Below are 19,177 nucleotides of genomic sequence, written 5' to 3'. Positions count from 1 at the left end.
AGCCTCTCCACATACAAAGAATGCAAAATGTCGATTCTTAGAAACAAAATGCAAAATAAGTAGACATAAATCTTTCATATTAAAGCAAAAATGACAGATAAGATACCTCAAAAAGTAACCCAATAGGTATTATTCACAAGACATTTGTTATTTTACTGACTATACTAGGGATATAAAGCATCTTTAATATGATCAAGAGTTAATACCACAAATGAATTGTGGACAAAAATTACAAATTCAGTAAATAATAGAAAAAACAATCAATCTGGTGTAGAAAATGAAAATCAAGAATTACTGCCTATTATCAGGAAAATCTGACAACATGCAAAGATAAATGCAGACCAAGCCAGAACAAAGATAGATTTTCTTCATAAAAATATCACTACCTGAAATGTTATTATGCAATTATTTGTTTATATGTTTATTGTCTTCCTCCATAAAATATCAGCTCCAAGAGTATCAGACTAGAGTTTATAATTTTCACAAATGAATTTTCATCCCCTAGAATAGTATCTATAATATAAAAATAACTCAATAAATATTTCCAAAATAAAACCATTATCCCAATGTTTTCATTCAAGTTACTTGGTAAAAAGGTATTCTAAGTTTATTACATACCCACTGGATCACATACTGATTGTCCATGAATGTCATAAATGCAAAATATTATAGATGATAATATAAATATTTTATAATCACATATATATGTATGCATTGACTAAAAGAAGGTATATTTTTATCCAATCTTCAACAGTAACCAAGATATAGAGTCACTTTTTACATTTTAAATCATTCTCAGTGTCTTCTAGTTATTTTTTATTAATTCTATAATTTACAGAATTCCTCTAGGATCTAAATGTCCCATTTCTGAGTATTAGAATTAATGTTCTGGTGCCCCAAATAGGAAAACACATACATAAAAATCTTCACATTGTTCCCATTTATCCAAGAGGAGACTAAAAAGTAATGACTTGTCCAACATAAACCATGTACCAACCAATTGCTTATTTAGATGTGTGTAAAATTTGAAATATTGAAAAAATGAAGTCATGTTAAGATCCCGAAAAAAATGAAGGATCTTAAAGAGAAACATCCTCAGTTAAACTTGAGATGTTATCCATATAAAAATTTTAATCTTGACCAAAATATATCAAAACCGTAATTATTAATATAAAATTTTAAAAATCTAAAAAACTCTTTGCAATGAAAATCCCTGGCTACTCATCACTCACACTACAAGGAAAATGACTATTTCTTAAATTCTGTCCAAGACCACAAATCTTTGTAGTATCTCTTTTTTACATATAAAGAGACACTAAAAAATCACCCAATATTTTTAATAATGTCTTTATTATAAAACAAAGGCACAAAATTAACAAATAATGAAACAAGCTAGAAGGAAATAGAATCAATGTAGGAAAAAAAGGGAAAATTTAAACAAATATTGAATTTAAACTAATCTATTCAGAGAAAACAATTTCTTCTTTATGCCTATGCAGCTATGAGAAAGAATAAGCTATAGAAAGTTATAATCTATAACAACAACAACTAGAGAGCAAGTAACAGCCTTCAGAAATTTCAAATAAAATTACCAAAAGCAAACAAATGAATAAACAGATAAGTGTGGGGAAATAAAACAGAGAAATCTCAAAAATTAGAATTGGAAATCACCAAAAAATTAGAATCTTCTCGCAGTTATAAAAAGTGTGGGGAAATAAAATCTTCTAAAAAATTAAGCCACATTTTTTTAATTTTTATTTATTTATGACAGTCACACAGAGAGAGAGAGAGAGAGAGAGAGAAAGGGGCAGAGACATAGGCAGAGGGAGAAGCAGGCTCCATGCACCGGGAGCCCGACGTGGGATTCGATCCTCTGTCTCCAGGATCGCACCCTGGGCCAAAGGCAGGTGCCAAACCGCTGTGCCACCCAGGGATCCCATTAAGCCACATTTGATTAGGGTGTGGAGGAAAAATTCTGTGTCTTGAAAGCAATTGAAAAATTGACCCATGGTGAGGAGGAGAATCCTGGGTGCTTCCCACCTACTTCTCTCTTCTTCAGCCAATGTTAATATTCCAGGAACTATTCCTACCCTGGTTACCAGTTCTAGAACTCTAGTGTGTCAATTTACATTTTTCTCAGTTCTCCAGAATTCCAAATATTAGGTTTGGATTACAACTTGGAGATAACTCCTCCTTAACAGGTTTGGAATCCTTAATTATAATGGGAGCCCTAAAATCATGAAGGCCAAACCCTAAATATTCCATATTTAAAATGAAGTCCAAAACCCTAAATATTCCATATTTCAAATGTGTCAAATAGGTTTACAAACTGACAGGTCGGGCCATCAGTTTGGTCTGACAGTTTGCTGACTCATTTGGTGGCTAAATATATCCAATAGTAACCATGAAAGTTGCTATAATATATCTGAGTTCGTTGTTGAAGTACATGGTAGAAATTACTAAAATGGGGTTATATGATATTCATCAAGTTAATTAAGTCACTTCAGGTTTTTTGAAACAAAAATGTACTGAAATATCAACACTACAGCTTTTTAATAAAGCTTAGGTAATGTATATAAAAGCATTTAGTAATACCTGAAACATATTAAAAGCCCACAATCACAGCATTTCCTTTCTTTTCTAGTGTTCCTAATCTGAATGCATACTAATTTACCAACATCCTTCAAGGTCAGTATCCAGAACAGAACTAGATGTAATTTTCAACCTGAGATCTTATGCTTAAACTATGACTTTTTATCTTTGTTCATTTGGAATGCATATATAAATATAACCATAAACCTAGCCATAATGTGTATTATTTATATAATACATGGTATAGATTATATATGATATATATGCAATAAATTATGAGTATGTGTATATATAAATGCATATTTTTAAAATATTCTAATATTTTTAGCAGCTCTAGCATTTTGTTCATATTGCTTATATAAATTCTTTCAGTCTTTTCCTCATAGACTGAAGGTAGATCTGGTATTTATTCCAGACTGCTCTTGTGTAATTCATCTCACCTAAAAAAAATCACAAAGTGGCCCCAAATATTTTCAAATTTAAAAATAATCATAATTACAAAGAAAAAAGACTAGAAATAAAGTGGATAGACTTGTACAACACAAATAAAATGAATTTTTTTTGGATGCACTTGTAAAAACTGAGTGCCAGTTAGAAACTCAGAATTTTTGACTGGCTTTCCATCTCTGTATTATACTTTCTGGTGACTTAAAAGAATTTATATGTACAGAGGAAGAGAGAGTAGCAAGGCAAAATATTAATAGAACAATAGATCATTATAAGTTACCTTGCCATATAGTTAATATAGAGAAAGGTACCTAATTCCATATTCAAGACATTTCCTGGTATATGACTGATATGTCATGAATATAAAAGTAATGATTAACATCTTAAATTAAAAATTGTATTGCAAACTCTAACATTAAACATTCAGAAAATTACAGTTTTCACTGAACACAGGTTTCAATTTTTTAAAAGTATCGAAGTATTTCACTGCTTTGTTACCCTTTCATTACCTCTATAAACTGTAGTCTATCCAGAATTCCACCAAACATTCCTGATCAAAAACAGTACATATTTCTTTCCTTTTCATTTTTTGGTAGCCTTTTAATTAGGAGTTGCCTCTCTAAAAAAAATTATTGGCCATTTATAGCTTATATCTTATCCATGCAAATGTTTCAGGGTACATAATGGAACTGTTCTATATTTGTAATCTTTAATTATTTGCAATTTTTAAACTTTAAAATCTTGCCATTTTAAAGGTAACTTGATAAAAGATTCATACTATATTTTAAGAACTTATTAGGAAAGTCCTTTCTTTCATAAAACATAGCTAAAAAACATTTATAATCTTTTAGTCTGGTGTTTACAATATATCTGAGTGCCTTAGCTACTCCTTAAAAAACACTGAAGTTGTTGGGGAAGCTGAAAATATATACAACAGAATGGAAAGATGACAAAGCTAATTTGCTTCCCCAAAACAAAGATTTTGAAAATTACACTCAACAAATTAAAAATGTCCATTTTCAAAAAAAAGGAACATTCAAATGTCACTATGATCACTCTTCTAATTTATATTAAGGTATATAATTACTTATAAATTAATCACATGTTTGAGAACTTCAAAGATTCAATTATAAACAGAATCAGGAATTTGATAAATGAATACCTTTGGGAATAACAGATTTTCCAAATTATCTTAAAATTGTGATGTGGCATCTCCGATTATCTTGGATTACTCTTGCAGTATTTTTTTTATTTGTATTAGTAAGAAGTAAAGATAAAAAAATAGGAAATTTAGGGCTCTTTTACTTATTAGTACTGGAAAAGAGGAAAATCAGGGATGAGGGAAAGGGAAAAATATTATGAGTTTTGTGAAGTGAGGTTATAGATAAAATTACTTTTTGAAAGCAGTATGGCAAGGACAAATGGAGTTAATGAAGTTAGATCTGAGGGTCCTGCACTGCATATTTGTGCTCAGGTATGAGGTTACTTTAATGAGGCTAAATTTACATCAGCTGGTATGTTGAGGAGCCTCTTGAAGGAACCACTCTAACCCAAGCTGTATATACAAATTGCCTTTCTTAATACTAATACGGTGCTTAAAAAAACTTACCTAAATGTTTTCTTATTTATTTATTTATTTATTTATTTATTTATTTATTTATTTATTTATTTTAAAGATTTTATTTATTTATTCATGAGAGACAGAGAGAGAGAGAAGCAGAGACACAGGCAGAGGGAGAAGCAGGCTCCATGCAGGGAGCTTGACATGGGACTCAATCCTGGGACTCCAGGATCATGCCTTGGGCCGAAGGTAGACACTTTAACCGCTGAGCCACTCAGGTGTCCCAATGTTTTCCTATTTAAAGTATTTAAATTTCTTATCTCTTAAGCACAGCAGAAAATGAATGTTACCCCATGAGTACTAATAAAATCCATACAATCTCTCTCTCCACAAAACCCCCTTACCCACAAAGATTCTAAGTCTTGGTGCTTCTCAGACCCCACTCTAAAAATGAGGTAGGATTTTAGCTGAGTTTTCAACAGACTCTCCTTTTGTGTCCCTTGAAAAGATTTTCAAAAAACAAAAAACAAAAAATGAAAAAAAAGAAAAAGATTTTCAAATCTAATTCACTGTCAGTATTTAAGAAATTTATACATTTATAATAATCTCAAAGGAACTATCTTTATTTCAAGGTACAGTTGATTCTGATATTTATTATAAATTGTTTGTTTTTATGATTTTTAAATATTATAATATCAATGGATATTTAAACTTCTAGTAATGCTAAATCTCTTACCTATTAATAGCAGGCCAACAATAATAACAATAGTAATAATAATATTTCTTAGTATTCCTCTAAAACACCAATCTTGTTTTAATATGAAAGCTTAATTGTCTACCCTGACTAGAATGCTGATTCTCAGGATCGCTATATGACTGCCTCCTTCTCAATTTTCAGATCTATGAATAAATGTTTCCTTTCCAGAAAAATCTACCCTGGTTATCCTATCAAACATAATATTCCCCAGTCAACCTCTATCCCAGGCCACTATTTTATGTTCTTTGTTGCTCTTAGCACTTTCTCAAACCATGTTATTTGGTCACATATCATTTGTCTTTTTCCACTAGAATAGCAAACTAAAAGAAGGAACCTTGTCTGAAACACTCTGCACCTGAATCCCTAGGAAAAATGTTTGAAAAATAGTATGTATGTATGCACTATTTTTTGTCATTGAAGGAACAGAAGCATTTGTGGATAAAGTCAATATATGCTTGTTATCATCTTATTCTTTGGTAGAAGTTAGAGATTAAGATCTTGAGGGCTCAAAAGTTACTTGAGTTTAGATCTTGACTCAGTATCTACCATCTGTGGAGCCTTCAGTCTGCTTACACCCAAAAAGGAAAAAAAGAAACACTGCTATATAGGATTATAGTAAACTCAACTAGTTAAATGTGCATAGCACATTTAAAAGGAACTCAATAGACTATTTATCTTTGCAACTAATAATAAAAAAATCAAACAATTTTATTGATATAGTAATATATGAAGGATTCTCTAGATTAGAAAAGTCAAAGCAAGAGAAGTGAGGTTACTACTCCATGATTCTATTTTTCACTAAAGACATTAGAAATGACACATGCTAAATTAACTATAAAAGGCAGAGCACACATAGAAAAAAAAATCAATCTATAATGTCCTTGAATTTCAGAAAAACACAAGAAAAAAATCATGACTGGGAATCCAGCCAACCATCTAAATACAGCATTTTTCATTTACTTGTGAAATTACAATGTAAAAGTTCAGTAAAGAAAGCAAGATTATGCATATTCATATAATGCTTCAGTGAGGATGATAAATGAAACATAGCCACAAAATCATTCATTGAATATGACATGATTACATTCCTTTTCATGGTTACCTGAAAACAAAGATTATAGTGTAAAATTCTTTTATGTTTTCAGAGGAAAAAAAGTTTAAATTTCTAAATGAAGGCAAAAATAGAATACACATTTTAAAAACTGTCAAATATTACATGATTTCAATGTATTGTTTTTGTTTTTTAATTAAGAAAATTGGGCCAAAACACAAAATCTTATAAGAAAATGAGTAGTTATCCTGATTGTGTGAAGATTTCAGAAATTTAGCTTTGGTAATGATTAACAACAACAACAAAAAAAAACCCCTAAATTATCTTTTTTAAATCTTAATGAGTTTTCCAAGTAAAAACTAGTCTTTAAGAACATTTAGCTTAACCTTTTTTCATGGTACTTATCATAGAATAGTCTTAGTTTAATGAATGTTCAAACTTCTTTTCAAAAAACGTTGTTATCCTATATCAAAGTGATGGGGCTTTGATGATACATTATAGTAATAACTCATCAAAACGACAGCACTTTGTGCCATATATTAAATATATCACCAAAATTCTTAACTTTCTGATAGCAATGTAAAACAACTCCTACCAAAAACTCCACTTTGATTAAATTAGTTCTCTTTAACTCTACTCATTTATTTTTTTCCTAAAAAAGATTTTATTAGACAAGGTTTGTTGTCTAACTAGATTTTCTTGTTCTTCTTTTAATGCCTGAATGGTAACTATTTCCCCTTTTTTAAATTGAGGTATTACTGACATACAACATTATATTAGTTTCAGGTAATGATTTGATATTTATATAAACTGTGAAATGCTCACCACAGTAAGTCCACTTAACATTCATCACCATAAAAATTGAAACTTTTTTTCTCCTGTTAAGAACTTCTAAGATTTACTTTCTTGGCAACTTTCAAATATGCAGTACAAAATTACCACAGTCACAATATTGTACATAACACTCCCATGATTTGTTTCATAACTAGACATTTGTACCCTTTAACATCCCTTCACCTATTCTGCATACTCAATCACCTCCCCCCCCCGCCCGTGTCAACAACCATTGTAGTTTTCTGCATATATGAGTTCGTTCTGTTTTATTTTGTATATTGGTTTGTTTTGCTTTTAGGCTTTCACATATAAATAAAATCATGTGATATTTATCTTTTCTTACTGACTTACTTCACTTAGCATAATACCTTCAAGTTTCATCCATGTTGTTCAAAGGGCAAGATGTCACTCTTTTTTATGGTTGAGTAGTATGCCATTATACACACACACACACACACACACACACACACGAGCGCACATACACTACATCTTCTTTAATCATTCATTGACAGCAAAGGTTGTTTCAATTGCTTGGCTATTGTAAATAATGCTGCAATAAACACAGGGGTGCATAAATCCTTGAGAATTAGTGTTTTCATTTTTTTTGCATAAATACCCAGAAGCGGATTGCTAACTCACATGATAATTCTATTTTTAAATTTTTGAGAAATTTCTATACTCTTTTGCACAATGGATGCAATTGGATGCATATAATTCCCAAAAAACGTGCAAAGGTTCCCTTTTCTCCACATCTTTATAAACATCTATTACTTTTGGGTGTTTTGTTTACTTTGCCTTTTTGCTTTTATTTTGTTTTTATTTTTTTTTTAATGATAGCCATCCTTAAAAGTGTGAGATAATATCTCCTATGGTTTTGAATTGACTTTCTCTGATTATTGGTATTAAACATTTTTTCATGTATCTGTTGACCATTTTTATGTCTTCTTTGGAAAAATGTCTATTCAGATCCTCCACGCATCTTATTTTTTAATCAGATGGGTTTTGTTCTTTATCCTTTTGCCATTCAGTTGTGTGAATTCTTTATATATTTTGGATATTAAGTCTTTATTGGATGTTTGATTTGCAAATATTTTCTCGTACTCACTGGGTTGTCTTATTTTGCTCATGGTATCTTTTGCTATGCAGAAGCTTTTTAGTTTGATATACTCTCACTTGTTATATTTGCTTTTGTTGCCTTTGCTTTAGGTATCAGATCTACAAAATCATTGAAAAAAATGATGTCAAGGATCTTACCTCCTATGCTTTCCAGTTTCATCATTTTAGGTTTTACATTCAACCCATAGAGTTAGTTAATTTTTGTTTATGGAGAGATAGTGGTCCAATTTTACTCTTTTGCATGTGGCTGCCCAATTTCCCAATATTTGTTGAAGACTGTCCTTTCCCCATCGTTTCTTTATTGCATACTAAAAACTCAATTGACCACATATACATGGGTTTATTTCTGGGGTCTCTATTCTGTTCTATTGATCTACATGTCTTGTTTTTATGCCATTATGATACTGTTTTGTTTACTATAATCTTGAAATACAGTTTGAAATGAGAGAGTGATGCCTCCAAGTTTGTTCTAAACAGGGTCTTTTGTGGTTCCATGCAACACCAATTTTAAGATCGTTTGTTCCATTTCTGTGAAAAATATCATTGGAATTTTGATAGGGTTTGCACTGAATCTACAGAATACTTTGGGTAGTAATGGATACTTTAACAATATTAATTCTTCCAACCAATCCATGAACACAAAATACCTTTCCATTTATTTGTGTTTTCTTCAATTTCTGTCATCATTATCAGAGTGTAGGTCTTTCAAAACCTTGGTTAAATTTTTACTACTTTTTTTTTTCATTTTGATATAATGGTAAAAAGAATTGTTTTCAGACAGCTCATTTTCAGTATATTAAAATGCAACTGATTTTGTGCATTTATTTTGTATCCTGCAACTACACTGAATTGGTTTATTCTCACAGTTTTTTAGTAGAGTTTTTAGGGTTTTCTATATATAAAATTATGTCACACACAAATAGTAACAGTAGTAACAGTTTTACTTCTGCCTTTCAAATTTGATGCCTTTTATTTTTCTCTTATTGCTCTGACTAGGATTTTTAAAACTATGTTGAATAAAAACGGTGATAATGGGCATCATTACTTTGTTCCTGATCTTTCATTTATTTCCACTCTGATCTTTGTTATTTCCTACCTTCTACTAACTTTGGCTTCATTTGTTATTCTTTTCCTACTACCCATAAGTGTAAAGTTAGATTTTTTTTTTTTAAGATTTTACTTATTTATTCATGAGAGACAGAGACAGAGACAGAGAGAGAGAGAGGAGAGAGAGAGAGAGAGGCAGAGGCAGAAGCAGGCTCCATGCAGGGAGCCTGATGCAGGACTCGATCTTGGGACTCCAGGATCAAGCCCTGGGCTGAAGGCAGGCCCTAAATTGCTGAGCCACCCAAGGATCCCCCAAGTTATATGTTTTATTTGATATTCTTCTTGTTTCTTGAAGCAGGCATATTTTGCTATGAACTTCTAATTTTTTTTCCGATATCCCACAGATTTTATGACTTTGTAGTTACATTTTCTCTGTCTCAAGGTATTCTTTTTTTTTTTTTTTGTCTCAAGGTATTCTTAATTTCTCCTTTGTTTACTTCATTGATACAACTGTTCAATAGCATGTTGTTAAATAGACACATTTTTGTAGTTTTTCAACTTCCCTTCCTGTAATTGATTTTTTGTTCTATACCATGATGGTTAGAAAAGACATTTGATTTGATTTCAATCTTCTTGAATTTATCAAGACTTGTTTTGTTGCCTAATATGTGGTCCATATGCAGAATGTTCCACGCACACTTTAGGAAAAAAGTTTACTCTGTTTCCTTTGGAGGGAATGTTCTGTTGTGTATCTAATGTGCTGGTTGAGGCCAATGTTTCTTTATCAATTTTCTGTTTCATTGATGTGAAACATTAGAGTCCCTTGCTATTATTGTATTGCTGGCAATTTCTCCCTTTAGACTTGTTAATATTTGTTTTTGTATATTTAGGTGCCCCTGTGTTGAGTGCATAAATATTTACAAATGTTATATTCCCTATTTGGATTGACCCTTTTATCATTATGCAATGCCTTTTTGTTGTTGTTTTTAGGGACACTTTTGTTTAGAGTCTATTTTGTTTGGGAGCAGCCCAGGGGGCTCAGCAGTTTAGCACCACCTTCAGCCCAGGGCCTGATCCTAGAGTCCCGGGATGGACTCCGGCGTCAGTCTCCCTTCATGGAGCCTGCTTCTCTCTCTGCCTGTGTCTCTGCCTCTCTATCTCTCTCTCTCTCTGTCTCTTTCATGAATAAATAAAATCTTTTGTTTTAAAAAGTATTTTTTTGGTATAAGTACAGGTTCACCAACTTTCTTTTTGGTTTCACTTTGCACGGAACAACATTTTTTTTTTCACCTCTTCACTTTTCAGTCTGTGTGCTCCTTCCTCTGAAATGTGTCTCTTGTAGGCAGCATATAAATGCTCTTGTTTTTTCATCCATTCAGTCATTCTATATCTTTTAAATAGAGAATGTAGTCCATTTACATTTAAAGTAATCATTAATAGGTATGTACTTATTGCCATTTTGTTAATTGTTTTCTGGCTGTTTTGTAGTTCTTACCTGCTTCTTTTTCTCTGTTTACTTCCCTTCTGGCTTGATGGCTCTCTTTAGTATTATGCTTAGAGTCCTTTATTATTATCTTTTGTGTATCTACTACTAATATTTTTGCTTTGAGTTATCATGAGGCTCACATATATAACTGCCTGTGCATAGGAATCTATTTTAAGTTAATATAACTTAAGTTCTAATTCATTATAAAGCTACATTTTTACTCCCTACCCTACGTTTTATGTTCTTGATGTCACATTTGACATCTTTTTATTTTGTATATTCTTTAATTATTGTGGTTATATTTAGTTTTACTATTTCTATCTTGTAAGATTCATATTAATCCAGTAAGTGATTTATCCACTTCCTTTACTATACATTTACCTTTACCATTGAGATTTTCACTAACATATGTTTTATTCTTACTAATTAGTACCCTACTTTTCAGCTTAAGTCCTTGAACATTTCTTGTAAGGCCATTTTAACCTTTATCTCCTTTAACATTTGCTTTTCTGGACAACTCTTTATCTCTTTCAATTCTGAATGATAACATTGCCAAGTAGAGTATTCTTGGTTTGAAGTATTTTCCTTTCAGCTAAAAAATCAGCTAATAGCCTTATAGGGGTTCCCTTGTACATAACAAGCTGTTTTTCTCTTTCTGCTTTTAAAGATTTTTCTTTAAATACTGACATTTTAATTATAATGTGCCTTTGTGTGGATCTATTTAGGTATATCTTATTTGAAACTCTGGGCTTCCTGACCCTGAATGTTTTTCCTTTCCAGGTAAAGGAAGTTTTCAGCCATTATTCCTTCAAATACTTTTTCTAGCTCTTCTATCTCCTCCTTTAATACAGATGTTATTCATTTGATGTCCCACAGTGTCCTTAAGTTGCCTTTGCTATTTTTCAGTCTTTTTTTTTTAATTGTTTTGTGTGAATCCCACTGTTCTGTCTCCTAGATCATTTATCCTTTCTTCTGCTTCATCTAGTTTGTCATTGAAACCCTCTAGTGTATTTTTTAGTTCACTTACTCTATTCTCAGCTGTGTGACTTCTGTTGATACTTTACTATACTTTCTGTCTCTTTGCTAAAGTTCTCACTATGTTCATCCATTCTTCTCCCAAGTTTGGTGAATATTTTTAGAACCATTACTTTGAACTTTTTATCAGGTAAATTACTTCTCCTCTTTTTATTAAGGATTTTTTTTCCCAAAGTTTTATCTTGTTCTTTCATTTGGAACATATTCCTCTAATTCTTCAATTTGCTTGACTTTCTGTGTTTGTTTCTATGTATTAAATGAAATAGGTATCTCTCCCAGTCATGAAGTGGTCTTTTGTAGGAGATAAACCTTATTATTCAATCTTGCCTTAGCACTTGGTTATCTCTTGAATCTTTGTGATTGTCTAAACACATCATGATTTCTTCCTTTTTTTTTTTTTTTTTTTTTTGCTTTTTAAAGTTTTTATTTACTTATTCATGAAAGACACACAGAGAGAGGCAGAGACATAGACAGAGGGAGAAGGGAGAAGCTTGTGGGGAGCCTGATGAGGGTCTCAATACCAGGACCCTGGGATCATCACCTGAGCCAAAGGCAGACACTCATCCACTGAGCCACCTAGGCACCCCTCATGATTCATTTTTGACAAGTTCCAATTGTTGAGGTTGTGCCACAACTTGTCAGTACTCCAAAAGGTGGGAGTCTCACTTAGCACTTAGTTTTTGGCTGACTGGAAGCCAAAACCTCAAGCAGAAGCTTTGAAGTATGAAAATACTTATGGTCCTGTGGGACCCCAATCATAAATCCTGCTGACCTCTGGATCATGTGATCTGGAAACACCCCCTGGCTGTCAGTTGGAAAAATCAGAGTAAATTTTTGCAAACTAGACAAATGTGTAAGTTTCTTTCTGGGAGGTACCATCAAGCTATAGGCAAGACTGTGGGCGAGCACAAACATGCCGTCCCCTAGCCCACACTTTCTGAGAGCATCTCTGTAGTTTCTAGGTGTATGGCAAACCAGGACCATGACACTCAGGCCAAAACTCCTGGATAAGTAAATAGGCCTCTTTCAAATAAAGATGGGATGTGTTCAGTCTTGTCTGTGCAGTACTCTGGGGGTGTGACAGTCTGCCACAAACTGTCTCTTCAGTTGTTACAGCTCCATGGAACCCAGGAGAAGAAGCTTACCTATTCAACAGAGACAGGTGATTAAGGAGCATCCCTTATGTGGACTGCATAGCCCACTGATTTTTAGCAAGGCAGGGGAGAACAGAGGGCCAGGGCATGCATGACAACTTTAGTGCTTCCACCGGAAAGTGCAGTGTCTACATGTACCTGCTGGCACTAGCAAAGTAGAGAGATGACACAAAATGGCACCCTCTAACAACTCTGTCCCTTGAGAGAGTCCTTATAGGCCTCTGCCCTATGGCAGATGCAATAAGACTAACAAGTGAATCTTTACATATAGTCTAGATGCTTTTCAAAATGCTGCTTTTGTACTGGGCTGCACTTCAAATAAGTGCATACAAGCTCAAGAGGAGTATCTCATCTACCTCCAGTGCCTTTTGGGTCTCCTAAATTTTAGCCCCATTGTTTTTTTTTAAAGCTAGACATTATGAGGCTCATCTCTAGTGCATATCTCAAGAGTTGGGGTGTCTGATGTGGGACATACACTTCTTAGTTCTCAGAGAGAAGCTTCAGATTTATGAGATGCCTCTGAATTGTGTCACCATGCCACAGGTGGGGTTTTTTTGGTGAGACCATGTCTCTGCCTCTCCTACCCATTTCAGTGTGACCTTTTTAAATTGTTTGTGGAGAAGAAACTATTCAGACAGTTTTTAGGTCTTTTTCAGAGGGAATTGACCCATGTATAGCTGTAAATATGGTGTGTCTGTGGAAGATAGTTGAGTTCAGGATCTTCCTATGTTACCATCTTGGACTGTTCTGCCCCACAGACCTTCATTTTTATATATACAAACACTCCTATTTGTGACTGGCAAAGCAAATTAGGGTGAACCAATGTGGCAAAAGTAGATCAACATGAATATGAAAGGTTGGTTAAATATAGGTTTGAATATATTTTTACAAACAATAAAAATAACTCATAACAATTTAGAAAATTTCAAAAGTATAGAAAATTATGAAGAAAGTAATAGTTGTTGGGGCACCTGGGTGAGTGGTTGAGCATCTGCCTTTGGCTCAAGTAGTGATCCCGGGGTCCTGGGATCAAGTCCTACATCAGGCTCCCCGCAGGGAATCTGCTTCTCCCTCTGCCTATGTCTCTGCCTCTCTCTCTGTCTCTATCATGAATGAATGAATGAATGAATGAATGAATGAATAAATAAAATCTTAAAAAAAATAATTGTTGTCCATGCTCCTATCAGATATAAACACAAAACATTTTATATCCTTCAAATCTTTTTCTCTTAATTTCTACAAATTCTTTTATAACTATATAACATGCATAAATAATTATATAGACCTAAAACACACAAATAATTGTATCAAATATATAAATATTCCATAAAATGTAAATGTTTACATACATGTTAAAATAATTGGATTCATTAAAAAAATACTGTGTATAACCCAATTTTTTTTCACTTAAAGCTTTATGACAATCTCCTTTTAAAATAAATAAATATACATAGCTAACATATTTTAATGTATTAATTTAAATTAATGCCAAATTATAATTTAAAGAATTATCAGTTTTCACTGTTAATATAAACTAATAACAGTCTTGCATATATAACCTAAGCTCAAAAGTGCATTTCATATTATTTCTTTAGAATAAATCCCCAGTTGTAAAATTATTTGGATAAAGAGAATGCATAAGAATGCAAAACTCCTTCCAAAAACAGTACTCGATTATACATTTGCATCATTGTCACAGTTTGGGTTCTCTAAAAGCAGATGCTAAAATTGAGTTGGTGGTACAAAATATGTCCTAGGAATTAATAGCTGTGAAGGGAAGGGATGCAGCAGTACTGAACAGAGGAACTTGATCAGCAGTGTAGGTTTTTATTTATTTTATTTTATTATATTTTATTTTCTCAATGCCTATTCATGTTCTTTGTTCTTTTTTTTTTTTTTTTTGATATTTTCATCTTATCTTTTTTAGGAGTTTATCATGTATTGAAGATACTAAACTTTTTTCTCTCACGGTATTTCGCAAATAACGATCCAGGCTCACTTATATTGTTAACACTACAATCTATTTTAGGTAATATTAGCATGTCTTTAACACTAATTTTATATGCTAATATAGAAATTTGTTTATCTTATTTTCAAAGTTGCTATTTCTTGTAAATAGGAGCATTAATAATGTTTTGTATGTTTTAACTTGCTACTTTATGTACTTTTTTTAAGATTTTTTAAAAATTTATTCTTGAGAGACAGAGAGAGAGAGAGAGAGAGAGAGAGAGAGAGAGAGGGGCAGAGATACAGGCTAGGGAGAAGCAGACTCCATGCAGGGAGCCCAATGTAGGACTCGATCCCAGGACTCCAGGATCACGCCCTGGGTTGAAGGCAGGCACTAAACTGCTGAGCCACCCAGGCATCCCCTTTATGTACTTTCTTATTGCTCCAAATAATTTCTGAATGGATTCTCATAATTTCTAAGTATGCAAGTTTAGCATCCATAAACTTCATCTAATCTTAAATATCAATTATTTGGTAACTTCAATTCCAATACAGTCTGGTGCCATAATGAAATGAAACACTGGGCAGTTCTTGGGGGAAGGAATGAGTGTATTTTGCTTGACTGAAGTATATGAATATTTGTTGCTAGATGGTGAGATTATGATAGGCTGTGGACCCCCAAAATGGCCAGAGCAATACTTCTGTTTCCACATGCTCTTCAAGGATTTTGCCACTCCTTCATCGAGAGGTAGGGGCACTCTCTCCTCCCTTAACAAAGGAGAGAAACACTAGTACAAACCTACAAATGCATTACTAGATAAATGACCCTAACTTTCAAGGCCAGGTCATCAACAGTGGCTTGGTTTTTACCTGGCTCTTTCTTTCAGAATGCTTACCCTTGGAGCTCCTAGAGAAACTTTGTCTACATAGAAAGGCCACTCATAGGTGGTGTAATCAATAATTATTGATTAAATGTGCATACAAAACAAAAAGTATTCTATTTTAATGCTTTTGTCCTTAAATTTTATTTCATCTTATACTATTGTTCTTTATTTCTGTTCAAATGATGTATGTTTTATCATTAGGAATTTAGTGAGTTCCTTTTACACAGATTTCCTTCATAAAGTATAAATTAGACCTTAGTTTTTGACACAATTTAAATATCTCTTTCTAGTAGGAAAGTATAACTCACATTGACTGCCATGATTGCTATGTTTGACCTTCATTCTCTTATATAATTCTATAATGTTTTAACATTTTCATGTGTAATTTATTTTGCTATATGAGTTATATTATTGTTATTGACTTTATTTAATAGGGTATTGGCATTTCATTCAAGTTTTAATTCTTCTGGAAGTTGTCAACTTTTTAAAAATTTGCCTTTCTATTTCTCTATTTGTGTCAACATCTAAATGATACTTATTGACCTTCAACTCTATATAAAATTTAGTAATTAGTTATCACTTAATATTTATCAAAGCTAGCCACACTGCTAGGTATTTTATAAGTAGGTCTCTTGATCTTCACATAAAGCTTATGAGATAGGTATTGTTTTAATTTCTATTATCTTCTATTATCTTTAGAGAAATTAAGTAACTTGTCAAGATCACAAAGCTTCACTCAATGAGAAAACTAGAATTCAAATTAAATTTGTCACATTCCTAAACTCTAAGTTTTAAATCACTACATACTATTGCTATAATTTATACTTCTTCACCAATGCAACTTGATTTGCTCACTTGGAGAATACTTTATCACAAATCTCAGACATCACCTCTCCACACACACACACACACAGAGTGAGAAATTCTCTCTGATTTCCCGAACATTAGTAAATGTTCTTTTTTTGTGCTTCCACATCACTTGCTGCATAAATCTGTATCTGTCATGATGTTTTGGAGCTTCTGGTTGTCCCGCCTGCTTATTAAACTACATACTGAGTTGCACTTACTCTGCTTTCTCAACCTCTCATGATCATTTACCCATAATAGGTCATGGGTAAGTTTTATCAAACAAAAGAATAAATGATTGAATATATTATCCTGTATAACTGGAAAGACACAACCAAGAGAAGTCTCAGATATGCCTGTGTCAAAATTAAATTTTATCAGTATTTCATGTATTTCATAAAAGGAAATCCAAACTGAAGTAAATTTATGTTACTAATTATTTAATGCAGTTAGCATAGACCTGTCATAATTGTTTCTGTGTTTATGTTGATTGTTTTGGTAATAAAATTATGGAAAATATATTAGCATGTACTGAAGTAAAGTGAAACATAGTAGCAAAATATTCTAATCACCACGCTGTTGGGATTTTAGTGAATAGTGTTCTAGTAAAAGCAATGCATATTGACATTTGGGAAAAAAAATGAAATGAGGAACCTAATTCTAAAACCTGAATGGAATTTTAATTTTATTTCAATTTCACTCACCATTAACTGCAGACAGGTTGATTCTTCCTGAAGATATGAGTAGAATCTCTTGAAACAGATGGAGCTAATGGAGGGCTCTGAACAGGGAGCAGCAGTTCTTTTATAAAGTCCCACTGTCAAAGATCATTTTCAGATAATATTATAGGCTCTGCTGTACCACACTGTGATGCTTTCAATTATATTTATAGTGCTTATAATTATAATTATAGTTTTATAGTTTAGAGAACAAATGATTCAAAATTATTTTCATTGAAATTATTATCTATTAAAGTAGAAGATCTTATTAAAGAAATTAACCTTTGTCTAGAAATATGAACAAAGAGTGATTAAAAGAATTGCTCATTATTCACTTCTACTTCAGATATTATCCCATTCAAAAATGTTCCTACTTCCATGTGCTCTATACTACTAATAATGAACTAGATTGGTTATGCTTAAGTTCTTCATGTAGATGATAAACTACTGAGAACAAGAATTCTATTGTCTTATGATACACATTTTACTTTGTTGAAATTAGTGCCCATAGTCACGAACACCGCAGACCCTCAAATTTCTCAACATTTTATAATGACAAAAATATATTTATCATATAATCAGTAAATCAAATGAGTTTCATATTTTTGCATTCTTATAACAAATAATAATTTATATCATACTATAAATATATATATAAACCATATCATAATATGCAGCCTGATCGGCAAATGAAAAGCGGTCCCATTTCGATATTTTCAAAGTAATTAAGCATTAAACTATTAAGGACACAGTCAATACTAGTAAACTGTGAATAGAATTATTTCATATGTAATTAAAGATTATAAATCTTTTCATTTATAGAGCTTCTACAATTTGTTGATCATCACTGCCTTTTCCTTACAAAGTACACTATAGTTTTTTTTAAAGTTGGGTCCATGAGACTTAGAAGTTCACATACTAATTCTTTAAATTAAGTAACAATGTGATGTAAAGCAGTGTTTATACAAACCTATTAAAGTTTATTAGTTTATCTTCTGATGTACATACTTTGCAGTTTATATCAGAAAATTATAGTGAATGAAAAGCATTATCACCTATAGTCTTAACACAAAGGAATATTTTTTTCCTGTACTGTTATATTTAAGATGCACTTAAATCAAGGTTTATTTCTCCACAAAAATGTTGAGAACACTGGTTTTTAAATAAACGCACATTTTTAAAGTGTAATTAAAGATCTTTAAGATCTCTCTTTGATTTACTATATTTAAAGTCATTTATAATGTTGGTTCTCAAACTCCTAAAATGTCATATTTAATTTTCCTAATTATTAAAGCAACAAAAATCTATTTGGGAAGATACTGAAAACATTAAGAAGCAAACTAAAATTTTTAATTGTTATTTGATATTCAAGGCTTTGACTGTAAATGACTCTGTAATTTTTAAATGGAAACATCTCCATTTCTATATTCCAAAAGAACATGAGGCAGTCAGAATTGTTGAATAAAGAGTGAAGCACCAAAATTAACAGGTCCAAAAAAAAATTAACAGGTACAAACCTGTAGATATCACACATGTAAAGGTAGACCCTTGGAATAGGAAAAGCAATATCTAAATCTTTCTGTGTAATGTTCTCTCTATTGAGCCACTATAGTATGGCTTTAATGTATATCTGAATATATTCAATTAGCCTTCTTCTAAACTTCTGGGAGATCTTTCATAGGGAATGCCTCATGATAAGTA

General features: G+C 32.1%; 2 long non-coding RNA genes across 23 annotated transcripts in view; one reads left to right on the top strand and one right to left on the bottom strand.

Moving 5' to 3' along the window:
• The window catches only part of LOC140604740 (uncharacterized), a 357,291-nt gene that overhangs the window by 266,508 nt on the left and 71,606 nt on the right, over positions 1 to 19,177 (bottom strand). For all 8 annotated transcript variants that reach the window (XR_012007550.1, XR_012007552.1, XR_012007545.1 and 5 more), the window contains one exon: positions 17,462 to 17,574. This is a non-coding gene — a long non-coding RNA (uncharacterized lncRNA). The remainder of the gene's footprint in view (positions 1 to 17,461; positions 17,575 to 19,177) is intronic.
• The window catches only part of LOC140604738 (uncharacterized), a 158,640-nt gene continuing 141,588 nt past the window's right edge, over positions 2,126 to 19,177 (top strand). For all 15 annotated transcript variants that reach the window (XR_012007539.1, XR_012007533.1, XR_012007532.1 and 12 more), the window contains exons 1-2: positions 2,126 to 2,201; positions 2,645 to 2,688. This is a non-coding gene — a long non-coding RNA (uncharacterized lncRNA). The remainder of the gene's footprint in view (positions 2,202 to 2,644; positions 2,689 to 19,177) is intronic.

This window comes from Canis lupus, chromosome 15 (assembly GCF_048164855.1).
Source record: "Canis lupus baileyi chromosome 15, mCanLup2.hap1, whole genome shotgun sequence".
Taxonomy (NCBI): Eukaryota; Metazoa; Chordata; class Mammalia; order Carnivora; family Canidae; genus Canis; species Canis lupus.
Note: the sequence above shows the minus strand (reverse complement) of the source record. Positions and strands in the feature narration are given on the sequence as shown.